The sequence below is a fragment of the Leopardus geoffroyi genome, chromosome D1, assembly GCF_018350155.1.
Source record: "Leopardus geoffroyi isolate Oge1 chromosome D1, O.geoffroyi_Oge1_pat1.0, whole genome shotgun sequence".
Lineage (NCBI taxonomy): Eukaryota > Metazoa > Chordata > Mammalia > Carnivora > Felidae > Leopardus > Leopardus geoffroyi.
In genome coordinates, this window is record NC_059329.1 from 51,900,916 (window position 1) to 51,916,013 (window position 15,098).

The 15,098-nt window shown below is 38.4% G+C and overlaps 1 protein-coding gene across 4 annotated transcripts in view; it reads left to right on the top strand.

The window, feature by feature from the left end:
• Positions 1-15,098, top strand: part of TENM4 (teneurin transmembrane protein 4) — a 2,911,279-nt gene that overhangs the window by 1,153,616 nt on the left and 1,742,565 nt on the right. For all 4 annotated transcript variants that reach the window (XM_045483835.1, XM_045483839.1, XM_045483838.1 and 1 more), the window contains exon 5: positions 443-496. The gene's annotated coding sequence lies outside the window, so the exon portion shown is untranslated. The remainder of the gene's footprint in view (positions 1-442; positions 497-15,098) is intronic.

Consider the following 15,098-nt stretch of genomic DNA (forward strand, 5'->3'; position numbering starts at 1 on the left):
ACATACGGATAACTTTGGAGAAGTCAGCTCATGGAAGAACATACACATGTTGCACTTATTATTTCAGAAGCACTTTGTAATTACGTTGAATTCCTTTGCCAGCCCCCTCCCTGAACTAATGAGGTTGGATACTGCTGTGGCTCTTTGCTTTCAGAAAATTAAGTTAGAGAGATTAAATGACTCTAAAATGACTCTTGTTTCATATTGCCAGGTCATTTCTGAAGGCTGGACTCAATGTGGGTCTAAATTTTATAGGTGGTATTTGTGTCACTTGATAAGACCATTATGTTTCTCTTACTGAATTTTTGTTCTTTTACTGACTTATGGAGAGAGATTCTTGATTTGTGCTGAAAGAATTAAACTTAACCTGACGCTTATGTTACACATTTTATTTTCACTGTTACATTCTACTCATTCTGCTCCTGTCTTTCCTGTTTCCTAGATAAATCAGCACTTTGACAGGACTGATTGGACTGAAAAGGCAAGGCTGAATGAGGTAAGCCCCTGGGGGAGCTGCCATGAACACCCACATGTTCTTGCCAACAATCTTGGGGAGAATCTAAATTTAATCCATCTGGTTTCAGTGTGCTCAGGTCCTATCCTGCCACCCTCCTTGGTCAGACTCCCAGAAACAATACAGATGGGTAAATCCATTGCCGTTTTGGTCTGTTGGGCTGAATTTGATCAGCAAAATGTGGTAGAGTGTGCATCTACAGAAAATACATAGTCGATTTATTTGGGATGGTTGGGAATTACCAAGAAAAGGTGAGATTGTAGGAAAACCTAGCTGAATTGTAATCCAGGACTTTGTCCACTGGCTGGAGGACAGAGAACCCAGGAGGCTACCAGATCTCAGAACCATTTCCACCCATTTTGCGGGGAGATGGCATGACATCCTCTCCAGTTTTCAGAGTAGAAACAGTCTAGACACAACACATGCTTTGAAACCAGTTCTGGAACAGGAAAATAAAAAAGGGACTATACAGGGCCAGAATAAGACATAGGTCCAATGAGTGCTGGCTTCTCTGGTAGCATCTGGGTTCTGGGAAAAGCCTTTAAGTATATTGGCTTTCTGGACTTGCTATCTCTGGTTTTAAATTGCTTTTCTAGGGTAAAGTAAATATATTTTGCTTAAAATATTTGAGAAACATATAGGTAACATTTTTAATATTTATGCTTGTTGATCTAATTCAGTTTGGGGTAATATCTTGTAAGGGATTCATCAAAAAGGAGTATTGACATTTATATTTAAAAAATGTTTACTGTGGCACTATTTATAATAATAAAACATTGGGGAAAAACTCTACTACCGAGTAATTAAGGCTTGTTACCTAAATTGTGGCATAGCCATATAATGAAGTATCACGTACCTGTTAAATTATGATTTTGAAAATATTTCTAATCCTAATAGATAATATTGAAGCAAGAGAAAAAGCAGTATTAGAAATTATCTGTATTAGATATGACCTCTATTTATGCATAGAAATTAGATGGGAAGAAAATGCAGCCATTGGTTGATTTTCAGATGCAGATGTATTCCGATTTTATCATCTCTGAAATCAGCATGTGTCTTCCAATTAATGGAACCTTCTAGTTATAATTGGAAGCATTTTGTTTTATATTTTAGGGGTACATAAAATAAGGTTGCATCTCTCTATCAATAACATCTTAGATTTGAAAACATAATCAGTATGCCAATAAAATAGGGTCAAATTTTACTAAGTGGTATTACTATGCACTTTTTCCCACAACGAGTATATGTGCACATGCGCGTATGTGCGCGCACACACACACACACACACACACACACGTTTAGAAAAGAGGTAACTCTATTTCAATCCACTAACATATGGTGTTTTGTATACTCTGACCCAGAGAAATTTTAGTTTCTCTAGGATCATTTATCCAACACCCTAAACAAATTTGTAGGGTCTACCTTGGTTGAAAATTCCTGTGGCATCAAATTATTTTTTCACCAGAATTCTGTTTGGAAATCAAAACTACTTAGATCTATCTGTGGACTTTTCCATCTTCCAACAACATGAGTCCCTTGCTCATCCCAACTCACTCAAAGAATTCTGGTGTGTGACTTCCCCATCAATTTCTCCTCAAATCTGAGTCCCTTTCTCTTTCCCTGTTCAGTCTATTGTTCCCCACTGCCATCATCCACTTATGTACATAAAATATGCTAACAAATGTTCCTCATGGGGTCTGGGAGCTCAATGAGATGGATGTGGCTTAGAATTCACAAAGTCTTAGGTTTAAAATCTGCTTCTGCCTCTCACTGACTATGTGACCTTGGACAAAGAACTAACCTACCCCTACAGCCCAGTTTTTTTCTTCTGTACAGAGGAAATAATAGTACCAGTCTCATAGGAACGTTGTATGTGTTTCATGAGATAATGTATCTAAAGCAATGAACACATGTTCCTATGTTCAATAAATATTCATTTTGCTCCTTCTTTTTATTGATATGTGTTTTTGCCAAATAGACATGACCCACAGTTTTCTAAAAGGGTGCTCATCAGTGTACATTTGATTCATCTCAAGTCCGAGACTTCTCCATGCATTTGCTACTAGGAAACCTTTCTAACTACACTTCCATTTTCTTCTTTCATGAGAAGACCCAGACATCTTTTCAGAGGTCTTCAAATTCCTGATCATACCCCACAATACCCTTTCCTCAATTATGTTATTCTTACAAGTCCAAATTAACTCCCTCAGATTCTTGGCTGACTTCACCTCTGCTGAATAATTATTTTCTCTGCACCAACGCTTACAGGATTGAGGCAAATGGAAAGGGTGAGGAGGTGGAGAAATGTGTGAGATGAGCAATACGATTCTCTAGTAAAAAGCAAAATTCCGGGGCAGACACCATGGACTAAAGAAAAGTGGGTTCTCCCTAAGTGGCTCCAGTACAGTATCTTGAACTTGGACATCTAATTTTCTTAGGACCTCTGCATCCTAACTACCAGTCAGTTGTCTTATCTGCTAACCATCATCTTACTTTATGTTCTTTCTTACCCATGTTGGCCTTAATGGTTTACATTCTAACTCTGAGTTCTCTCTACCACACCTCTCTGATTCAGCCCTATATTTCCTCATAATATGCTCAAATGGTTATCCGTCTTCTTAAAAAATTCAATTTAATCTCAACTTCTTCTTACACTGATATTGGGACTGACTTTATTCATTCCTTTTCTAAAACTTGCCTTATTCTGTTGTACCAGAGAGCTCAGATGGTATAGGTGAAAACAGGGAATCAGAAGAGCATACGTCTACCTCTCTTTAGAAGGAATTGGAGAACTCAAATAATGTTGAGGGGAAAAAAATACTGCTTTATAGTACATCTCTGCAGGAAGGCTAAATGGTCTTATACCGGGACTGTTATAGTGCTGTCCAGTAGGAAATTTTATTTTAAAATCTAGCTCTTTCTTGGGGCGCCTGGGTGGCGCAGTCGGTTAAGCGTCCGACTTCAGCCAGGTCACGATCTCACGGTCCGTGAGTTCGAGCCCCGCGTCGGGCTCTGGGCTGATGGCTCAGAGCCTGGAGCCTGTTTCCGATTCTGTGTCTCCCTCTCTCTCTGCCCCTCCCCCATTCATGCTCTGTCTCTCTCTGTCCCAAAAATAAATAAACGTTGAAAAAATAAATAAATGAAAATTAAAATCTAGCTCCTTCCTTCCAACACTTTGGCATGTATAACTTTTTCCCATTACTGAAAAATGCTGACCTGAGAGGGTGAACTGTAACTAAATGAAAAGCATCACAAAGGACTTTACAATAGTTAAGGGTTAACAGTCTACGAAAACAGAAAAACATGAAAGCTTAGGAATAAGGCCCTTTAGGAAAAAGCAAACATCCTGGGGAGAGACAAGAGGGACAAAAGAAAATCGAGTTACAAAGGAATGGAATGCCATTTCTGGACATAGTGCATTTATTCCCACAACCACAGATGGTTCAAGATTATGGCTAAATTCTTTGATGAGGAGGAATTGGAATTTAGTAACAAAGTTTATACGGTAGGCTTCAATGCAACCTCGTGTTTTACTTACAACCTGTTCTAGAGAGCCAACATTCGTCAAGTGAAGACAAGCAAATGAAAACAATATATGCAATTTATGCCATAAAAATGATAACATTCCCTACTATTTATTAATCATTGTCAGGCAGTCCTTTGAGCACATGCGTTCTTTCATTCCATTCTACAACCATCTCTGTAGCAGCCCTGTTTCTCCTAGGTTTTTCAGTTGGGAAAGCCTGAGGCTCAGAAAGGTGATTTAGCTTGCCAAAAGTCCCTAAGTTAATAGCAAATAGGTTCTGGATTTGAATGCAGCACAGTTTAACAGTGTATACTGAGCTCTTAATCAGGAGGTCATATTGCTTTGCATATGGACTCAATGTGAAGAGTGGAGATAGGATTTATTTGGGGTAGTATGGAAGGGTCAGCTGGAAAGCCTGCAGGAGTGGTTAAGTGTCAAGTTGCTTAAGAAAGTGCAGAAAGCAGTAGCAATTCCTGCTACCCCACGCCCCTTCTCCCCGTTTCTGCCCATTACTACCTCCACCCAGTCTTATCTCACTACACTCAGTATTTGTCCCAAGGAGGCCATGCCAATTTCCCCCATTCCCCTGCTGAGTAGCATGTTTATATTTTTGTTATGGAGTAAATATGTCCCCTCCTGAAGCTTCCCCACACTCCTCCCCTGAAGAAAAGCAGCTATACTTTGTTTGCTGCTTGAAATGTGTGAAATGTGATTGTGTTTACTTTTTGAGACTGAAACCAATCACATACAAAAAATACCTTCTTAGAGGAGAAAGATGTCAGCTCTAGCTGCATTCAAATATCCCGTCTTTTCTGACTCACATTGAGCAACCTTGAGCAAATCATTCTCTGGTTTCTTTTCTCTGCTTGTGCTGTACAAGCGGTGAGAAAGGCTGTTCCGAACATGGTAAGATCGCTCAAATATTAAAGCTTTTTACGCTCTTTGCTTCTGTTCATTCTTTCTTTTCTTTTGATCTAACAAAACTTCTTAAATTATAAATTAGAGAGTTGAAGGGCTTTTTCCCCCTTTCCAAGATAAGGGAAAAATTTATGACTTTAAAAAACTGTTAGTGGCAGAGTGCAACAGACCACATTAATATTTTCATTCTGCATGTGTCACGTGATGCCCTGAGAAAGATGCCACGTTTAGGATGATTTCTTAAGGATTTCTGGGGGTTTTCTAATACAGTGAAGCAAGCCAGTTGTTTTTACCTGGAAGATGAAATATCTCCAGTCCTCTTTCAATGGCTTTCAGATTATATAATCAGCCGTTTTACGAAATCCAACTCTGTTTTGCCTCCTCAGATTTTCTAGTAGATCAGCTGGTAAATCATTACTTTTCACCCTTGACACAAATGAGAGGAAATGAATAGTAAGTCAACCAATGTATAATACAGTGGGCGAGATGGAGATGGAGTTGTTTTCTGGAATATTATTTTCTCGACTACCACTGGCTAGTCATTTTGACAATTTGTCTTATTTGTTTTTAAATTTTCTGATACTTAAGAGTGTAACCTCCTTCAGGATACATTTTTTGGCTCTTTTGCCTCCTCAGTCTAGGTGGCCATCTTCTGAGCTCTCCTTTCCTGATGTACACACCAATATCAAAGCATTCATCACATTGAAGTATAAATAAGAGTTTGTCTCCACACTAGCCACTGAACTCCCTGAGAGCAGGAAGCCATGCCATTTCCTATCTTTATCTACCATTACAGTGCGAGGCAGAGTAGATACTCAGTACATGGTTTTGGAAATAAACTGAACTTGGCTGTGCTTTAATGGAAATATGATTAATGATGGGGATATTTATCCAGGACGTTTTATCTCGCTGCATGGAAAGAAAAAGTTTAGAGGCAAATTCCAACATACAAATAAAATGACAAACATGAAAATAGACCCAAGTATTTCTTCCCTTCCTTGAGCCAAGAAAGAGTGCCAAAATCTCATAAGAACAAGTTGGCCCAAACTATGCCTATGTTTGGACAAGTCAGAAAAATAGTGAGAATAGGATTTTTTTTCTCACTACACCATTCCTGAAACAGAATTAAAAATAAAGTGTAAATATGGGGAGTTAACAAAGACACTTAACTTCCAGGAAAAAAAAAATTAACAATAAATAACAACGACAAGCACAGAAACCCTTAGATGGTCTTGGCATGATGATCTCAACATTCTGATTTATCCTGCTCTAAACAATATTGTTGTGCAGTCCACATTCCTGACCAAACAGTTGACGTATGGTGTACTGAAACCCTCAGTCATCAGGACAAGATGTGACATTAACAAGAATGCTTCCCTATATTAGAATAGCACTTCGCAGTTTATAAATATTTCCACATATAACATCTGAATTCTTCCTCATCAAAATTTTATATGGCAGAAAAACCATGTCCTGCTATCTTATGCCCATCTTAGAAATGGCAAGACAAATCCGAAGTACCTCCCTCATGATCATAAAGCTTTAAATCCAGCTGTGGCGCTCAACAAGAGGGCTAACAGTCAGTCATGCAATGCCATAGCAACAGGCTGGACCCCACCATCTCAGACACTCAGTCCATCACCAAGGATTGATACAGATAACCAAGATTTGTATTTGACTCAGATCAAATACGAATTTAAGAGAAACAGCTGAGTTCTTGCAATTCTGCAAATATTTTTTAAGCACCTTCTATGAGGTAGGGTAACATAGTAAATGTGTAAACCATTAAAATAGATATTATTTACTGACTTTTTTATATAGTTGCAAGCTTTAAAATAAAAGAATTTACTGGAACTTCTCATAACACTACACAGAGCCAGCATTATTATGTCTATTTTTTACAACATGTCCGAAGTGGCACAGCTATAAAATGTTGAAGCTGGAGCTTCACATCAGTTCTGCCCGACTCTAAAGCCCATTTCAGGACATCATCCTGCCTTCCTGAAGATGCAGCAGAGGATGTTTCTCATTAACAAGACTCTTGGAAAGTCTCAGTAGGTCTTTGAGGCAAAATATGCTTGAAATAAAACATTATTTTCAAGTAGTAATCATTATCAGCTCATAATTGAAAGCAAGCTTGAAGAAATGCTACAAACCAGTGTCTTCTGACACAGAGCTGTCTGCAGACATGTGGTTGTGGTTCCAATTCTCACTTTGTAAACAGTCAGGTTAAGCTGATTTGTTTCTTCCTTGCTTTTGTTTCTTTGAAATTGATGTCAGCTTCATTCGTGGTAGGAAATTGGTTGTTCCATGGTATAAAATCACATGTTTGTCTCACCTATCCAACTGAATTTAAAATGGGAAGACTTGCCTTGCGGCAATTGTGTATACGATTTATATAAGTCACAAGTATCTGAAGATAGATTAATTTGGTCTAAAGTTATTATTATGCAGGGTTCCTGCATGCCAAGTACAGGATATGATAATGGAAAGAATATGGGGCTTCAGGATCCAGCTGTGCTCTCTTTAAAGCTGAGTGACCTTGAGGAAGTCATTCTTTCACTTGGAACCTTGGTTTGTTTTCATGTCGTTACAAAGATCAGATGAGGTCTACAGGACTCTAAACCTGAAGTTGTTTTATTACCATCATCATCTCTGTCATTAACAAAACAGTATTAGGAAAAATATTTTGATAAAAGAGGAACAGTATTTTCACTTAACAATGTTTTTATGGACATTTAGATCAACTTACTCATGGGAAGAAATAGAAACAATGGTCAGCAAAATGGCAAAATCTACAAAAGATTTCTGCAGAATCATAAGTCTCCGCTTCCTCTCTCCTCCCTGTTGCTCATTGCCTAAGGAACGCCTCTTCCTTTCTGCATTCCTTTCCTCTCTAATCTCTTTACCCCAGCAGAAGAGCAAAGGATAAAATGATTAGTCTTTCATGCTCATGGTTGCTTCATAGGGTTATGGTGTGGTGGAACAGGGGATGGTGGCAGAGTGAAGCTAGCACTTAACAAGCAGTTAGCAAAGCCTCTTAGGAAACGATTTGGAGATAAAAGGGAAGAAGGTGACACAGATGCACTGTGGTCAAATAACTTGAAGGTCAGGGAATGGCCGACAATGAAAGAAAGATGGTAGGACTTCAAGTGTGGCAGGAATCCTCTTTTCACAATTACAGAGAATGGAAGCTTTTCCACCTTCACAATCTTCATTTGAACAAGGAGTATGGCTTTTGTTTTATCTCATAGGGTAGACGTGAGAATTACATGAAATAGTATATCTAAAAATTGTGTTGAAAACTGTACAGTTCTGTACAAATATTATTATTTAATATCCCTATCCCTTTACCCTTATCCTTTCTTTTCCAAATATGGCTCCTTGAAGCTCATCATGGTTTGCCTGTCCTGAAGCCTCACTACTTTTCAGGTGTGGTGTGCAGTATTTCACAACAATTAACTTAATAATCACTTCTTAGCAAACTGTTCTTATAGATCATTAACATGCTGATCTACACTTTTTTGTTAAGTGTGATTTTTTTAACTTAACCTAAAAAAAAATCAGGTGCAGTGATATCAACATAATTTTTTATCGATGTATTTGACTTTAATTTATACAGATATATAGTGAAACCTTGGTGTTATATTGAGGTCTATAGAAAAAGTAATCAGGGGGCGCCTGGGTGGCGCAGTCGGTTAAGCGTCCAACTTCAGCCAGGTCACGATCTCGCACTCTGTGAGTTCGAGCCCCGCGTCAGGCTCTGGGCTGATGGCTCAGAGCCTGGAGCCTGTTTCCGATTCTGTGTCTCCCTCTCTCTCTGCCCCTCCCCCGTTCATGCTCTGTCTCTCTCTGTCCCAAAAATAAATAAACGTTGAAAAAAAAAAATTAAAAAAAAAAAGAAAAAGTAATCAGCCTTTGGCAATAGACAGCAAGGATATCAGGGATTAGACTTCACATGATAGTGTTTTTACACATATGAAATTATGTTTCTTTGAACCATTCTTTTTCCTTGCTCTCTCTGCCTTTCTCTCTGTGTCTCTGTCTATCACAAAATTTTAGAATTTTAGAAATTCACAATTTTAAAAAGAGGCTAGGATCTGGATGCTGATGATAGTGATTGGAGGCTTTTGAGAACCACGGTTAATGACCATTGCTGCAAAGAAGACATTTCTAATATATAATGTGTGCTTTCTAACTCATAAATTTCATTAATTAATGAATATATGGAAAGACTTTTTTTCCCCAATCTTGTTAAAGTTTAGACTCTGAAATGTCACAGTAGCTCCTAGACCCCACATTTGCTTGTTCACTGTTAAAAAACTATTCCCTTATTGAGGCTGATGGTGAGAGGTCTCGTTGTGAAGTCAGAAGTAGATCTCATCTGCGTTTTGTCAGTGTATATTCGAGTCCATTTAATGGTCAAAGGCAAAGACTGATTTCTTCAGTCTGGGAGCCTTTCTGATTACAGTAAGAAATCATGTCAGTCTAGTCTACTCACATATCTTTGTTCCACTACCTGAAACCCAGTCACGACCTAGTGACTTTGCCTGTCTGAGCTTGTGTCCTTGTCAGTGTCTGAAAACTGGGACCAGAATATTGGTCTGAATAGTATTGTGAGTAATGAATGGAATGGTGTATGTGAACATGACCAGCACCTGGCTGGGGCTCAGGAAATGTTCAAACCAATGAAAATCCACTCAATATTGACATTATTTTCATAGTAAAGAAAAATTCCTTCACCTGTTCAACTCCTACTCATTAGTAGGATGAATTTGGAAATTGAAAGAAGTTACTTGGAAAGCTCAGGATTCTGGCTACCTTAATTTTATTTAATCTGCCTATGAAAGGGTCTTCAATAGCAGAGAAAATGGGAAGACAGCCAGCTCCAAAGGTTAATGTATTATTAAATATTTTCAAAAATATTACCTTTCTTCCATCTACTTCACTCTTCTTTGTCTTTGATACTTAAACCCTAGGAGAAAAGTAGGAAACACAAATATATTCCCTTTCATTATGTTTCAGTTCTAAAAATAAAGAGGCTTTTCTCATTAGAATAAACCATTCTCATATAGTAATAAAGGAATTTTGAATGTGAAATAATGAAATGTTAAGATTAGTAAAATAATGATTATAAGCAATGTGATAGGTAATGCTATTGTTCAAATACAAATATATCAGCAGCAATACTATTTATTTTTATACTTGAACAGCATGTTACATCTCCAAAATATCTTCCCATGTATTATACCATGCAATGATCATAAGACATAAGAGAAGCAAGTATTATTGTACCCATTTTATTTTTTAAAAATGCTTATTTATTTTTGAGAGAGAGAACACAAGCAGGGGAGAGGCAGAGAGAGAGAGAGAGAGAGAGAGAGAGAGAGAGAATCTGAAGCAGACTCTAGGCTCTGAGCTGTCAGCACAGAACCCAGCGTTGGGCTCGAACTCACAAGCTGTGAGATCATGACTTGATCCGAAGTCGAGTGCTCAACCAACTAAGCCACTTAAGTGTCCCAATTGTACCCATTTTATGAATGAGGAAACAAAGGCTCAGAAACACAAAAATCATTAACTGCAGAGGTCAGAGCATGAATTCTGCTCAATAAACCTGTTGTTCTTTTGTTAAAAAAAAACACAATCATATAAATAATCCTAATATTTGAAGTCTACTACTCTTTTTTTTTTAAGTATCTTTTAAAATTTTTTAAAATGTTTATTTATTTTAGAGAGAGAGAGAAAACATGAGTGGGGAAAGGGCAGAGAGAGAAGGAGACACAAAATTGCAAGAAGGCTCTAGGCTCTGAGCTGTCAGCCCAGAGCCCAATGTGGAGCTCAAGCTCAATGTGGGGCTCAAACTCACTATGAGATCATTACCTGAGCTAAAGTTGAACACTTAACCAAATGAGCCATCCAGGTACCCCGTTAAGTCTACTACTCTTTTTTATTTCTCATATGAAAGGCAAAATAAACTCAAAACAAGAACTTTTCAAAAGAATATATCATAAAGCGGTTTTATTCAGAAATTATTATTGTCTTTTTTTTTTTGTATTTTAAAAACAAAAGTGGATGTTATTCATGGTGCTGGTCCTCTACAAACCTGAAATAAAGACATAACTGGTTAGAAAACTAAGTCGACGAAAGCCTGTTCTGTGCTAGCTGCTGTAGACATAGGCTATTTTGTTTAATCTTCATACAGGGTTAATATCTCTTATCTTGACTTGACAGATGGGGAAACATGTACTGAGAGGAAAGTGCCTTGCCCAAGTAGACATGGGGTTAATGGGAGACAAAACTTAAATTAGGAATTTGATTCATATGACTTGAAGAATAGCACCCTTTTCTCTCCAAAGCTTCCTGCCTCCCTAGAGGGAGACAAAGGTGTTTGTCAGGTTGATAGTCCCCCCTGCTGAATCCCTTTCCTTTCTGTGGTGAGAAGGTCCAGAGAATCTCAGGTGCACAGTAGCTTCTGTGATGTTTTTACAGTAAAGAAAGCAGGCCTCCCTGTACCCTTTGCTGTATGATGAGATAAACAGCGTATTGTTCCAAGTATATACCAGCCTGAGGATATTATGTGTAATAATTATGTGTAAGAGAGAGAAACTTGGGTCTAAAAAACAAAACAAAACAACAGCAACAACAACAGCAACAGATAGACTAGGGGCTGAGAGTATCTATACCTACAGATGCATTCGGTGAAAACTGGTTAAGTCTCATGCCATCCATAAAGGCAGATGACTTGATCCAGCTGTAAATTGTTAAATCTAGGAGTGCTTTTCTAAGGAAAAAGCTATCACTTTTAAGGATCATTGATTCATGAATCCCCAAAGGAAGGGTATTCTCAATTTTACATCCTCCAGAGATCTTTGAGCCACTCTGCAAACCAATACCTGGATGGCATGGACAGAAACTAGATGGAAATTAATGGTAAGCGAGCTGACCACTGGGAACACTGGGTAGCCATTACCTAAGCCACTAAAATTCCAACTAAGAAACCAGAACTCCTCTTCCTTGCACATGAATCACCAAGCCTTTCTTGTATTCTTTGGGATTGCTTTGGAATTAGCTCAACGTTTTATTTTGCCTCTTAAGTGTGGGATAGTGAGTCATAGCTTTGAAGTCAGACACACAAAAATTCAAATCTTTCATTGCCACTTACCAGCCAGAAACCAAAACTGAAACCCACAGTTATGTGGCTCCAGAGTCTTTGCTGTTTCTTTGAATCACATTGTCTTGAACAGTAGACATGTCTCAGCAACTTGTTGTGATATCTGATATACCATCATTGGAAACAATTTATGATTGAAGGAAAGGAAAACTAGTATTTATTGGATGCCTGTGTGCCCATATCTCTGCTAGGCACTCTCATGTGTATGTAGGCATTTGTTTTATATTTGTGTCTAATGTATTGTATACACACACATAAACACATACTCATATATATACATGCATACACACACTTATATATAAATATCTTATATAATAGACATAATAACCCTGCAAGTGAGGATCAGATGAATTAAAGTATACAATTGACAAGTTGTTGCTAGACTATGGTTTTAGAGAAGCTCGATTCCAAAGATAAAGTTTGTTCTACCATAATGTGCAGCTTTAGGATCAATATTCCTCTCAATTAAAAGAACAAAATGGACAAGGTTTTTGTAGTATAGGAATACCTAGAACAATAAATTCATGATGGTCTCCAGTCATGTCTGTTAGCTCTTTGAGGGTAAAGAGAATTCTCTGTTGTATGCTACACTATACTTGATGTGCGGTGAATGCACAAGAAATGTCTAACACTAACGATCACTTAGAATCTATTAGCATCTGGGCTGTGTCAGAACTCTACATGTCTATAATTGATATTTTACAGTTAAAATATCATGAATATTTATTTATTTATTTACTTACTTACTTACTTCCTCCCCCACCTCGGGAAGTTCATAAATTACAAATTAGAATGGTTGACTTCAGTTTTGTGGCTTCTCCTTAATTGCTTTCATTTTTCTCCAGCAATGAGACTTCTCTGTTGATTTTTAGTCAGGATTTTAGCAAAAATATGAGTCAATATTAATAATAATTAGAAATTTTCCACCCCTTTTATAAATCCTATACTCTCTTCCCTCTTGTACTTAGGGTACTCCTACATCCCAGAGCATACATGAAGAAGTAAAGCCAAAGGTGTGTAGAAAGGAATTCCTTTGAAATACAGATGGGATAGGGATACACCTGGGGCTAGAGACCAATCTTTTTGGCTTACTGATTGAATCAGTTGGTTCTTGATAATTATACAAGTTACACCTCTTTCTTCTTTCCTTTTCTTTTCTTTTTCTTTTCTTTTCTTTTCTTTTCTTTTCTTTTCTTTTCTTTTCTTTTCCTTCTCTCTCTCTCTCTCTCTCTCTCTCTCTCTCTCTCTCTCTTTCTCCCTTTCTCCCTTCCTTCCCTGCCCTTTCCTTTCCTTCCCTTCTTTCTTTGCTAGCTTGCTTGCTTCCTTCCTTTCTTCCTCCCCCTCTCTTTCTCTTTCTTTCCCTCCACTCTCTCTCTCTCTCTTTCTCTCTCTTCCTCCCTGTGTACATATGGAAGGGGAAAGTCTACTGGAAATCTAGAGAAATAAGGTGAGGTTTAGAGACTCAAGGAGAATTAAGCAGTCTGCAAGGTGCAGAAAGTAAAATGGTGGATGCAGAATCTGAGGTAATAGCGTTATGATCAATCTTTCCTTTGTTTTCAGTTCCAGTCATGACAATATTATATGTCTTTTTACTACCACACAGCAAAATCAAATCCTTAGCATATGTATGGCATATTGTGCAGTTTAATATCTTGGGATATATAGGGATCTCTATATATCCTAGCATAGTTCTGATCATTATCATGTTGTTTAGCATCTCTGCTATATCAGGATACGTTGGATGAAACACTGGGGGAGAAGAAGGAAAGTTGCAAAGTGGAAGGCATATGATCACCCCAAGGTTATGATAAACAATGTATTTTAGATTAAAACATGCAAATTCAAAATTTTAAAGTCTTTTACTTAAAAGACTAGATATAGGGTGCCTAGGTGACTCAGTAAGTTTAGTGTCTGACTTCAGCTCAGATCATGATTTCAAAATTTTTTTTTTCAACGTTTATTTATTTTTGGGACAGAGAGAGACAGAGCATGAACGGGGGAGGGGCAGAGAGAGAGGGAGACACAGAATCGGAAACAGGCTCCAGGCTCTGAGCCATCAGCCCAGAGCCTGACGCGGGGCTCGAACTCCCGGACCGCGAGATCGTGACCTGGCTGAAGTCGGACGCTTAACCGACTGCGCCACCCAGGCGCCCCTCAGATCATGATTTCAAATCATGGGTTGTAGCCCTGTTTCGGGCTCTGTGCTGCCAGTTCAGAGCCTGGAGCCTGCTTTGGATTCTGTGTCTCCCTCTCTCTCTGCCCTTCCCCCTCTCATATTCTCTCTCTCTCTCTCTCTCTCTCTCAAAAATAAATACACATTAAAAAAATTTGAGGGGCGCCTGGGTGGCGTAGTCGGTTAAGCGTCCGACTTCAGCCAGGTCACGATCTCGCAGTCCGGGAGTTCGAGCCCCGTGTCAGGCTCTGGGCTGATGGCTCAGAGCCTGGAGCCTGTTTCCGATTCTGTGTCTCCCTCTCTCTCTGCCCCTCCCCCGTTCATGCTCTGTCTCTCTCTGTCCCAAAAATAAATAAACATTGAAAAAAAAAATTAAAAAAAAAATTTGAAAAATTGTTTAAAAGACCAGATATAGAGTTCAACTAGTTATAGACTCTTTTAAAAAAGAAATTTTGGTGGAATCCAGGGATTCCCCGTAGAAAATAAAAACTTACTCAAATCACATCTATGTAGGATGAGAGAAAGGAAGTGAACAAGAAAAAGCTAAATAGGAAAATGAAGGGGAAAAAGCGGGAGGAAAGAATGAGGTGAATGGGAGGGGCCACTGGGAGGTGCTTTCCACTATGGTTGGAAATTTAAACTAGAAATCCCATTTTGGAAAGGAATGCCAAAGAAGTTAGTTGGTCCAAAGGTGTGTGTCAATCATGAGAAGGAGAAATGTAGGCCTTGCCTCACAAGGCATTAAGTGTGAAAGTTGCAGTTCAGATCATCTGTCACTTCTGGGGCCCTTGTCCTT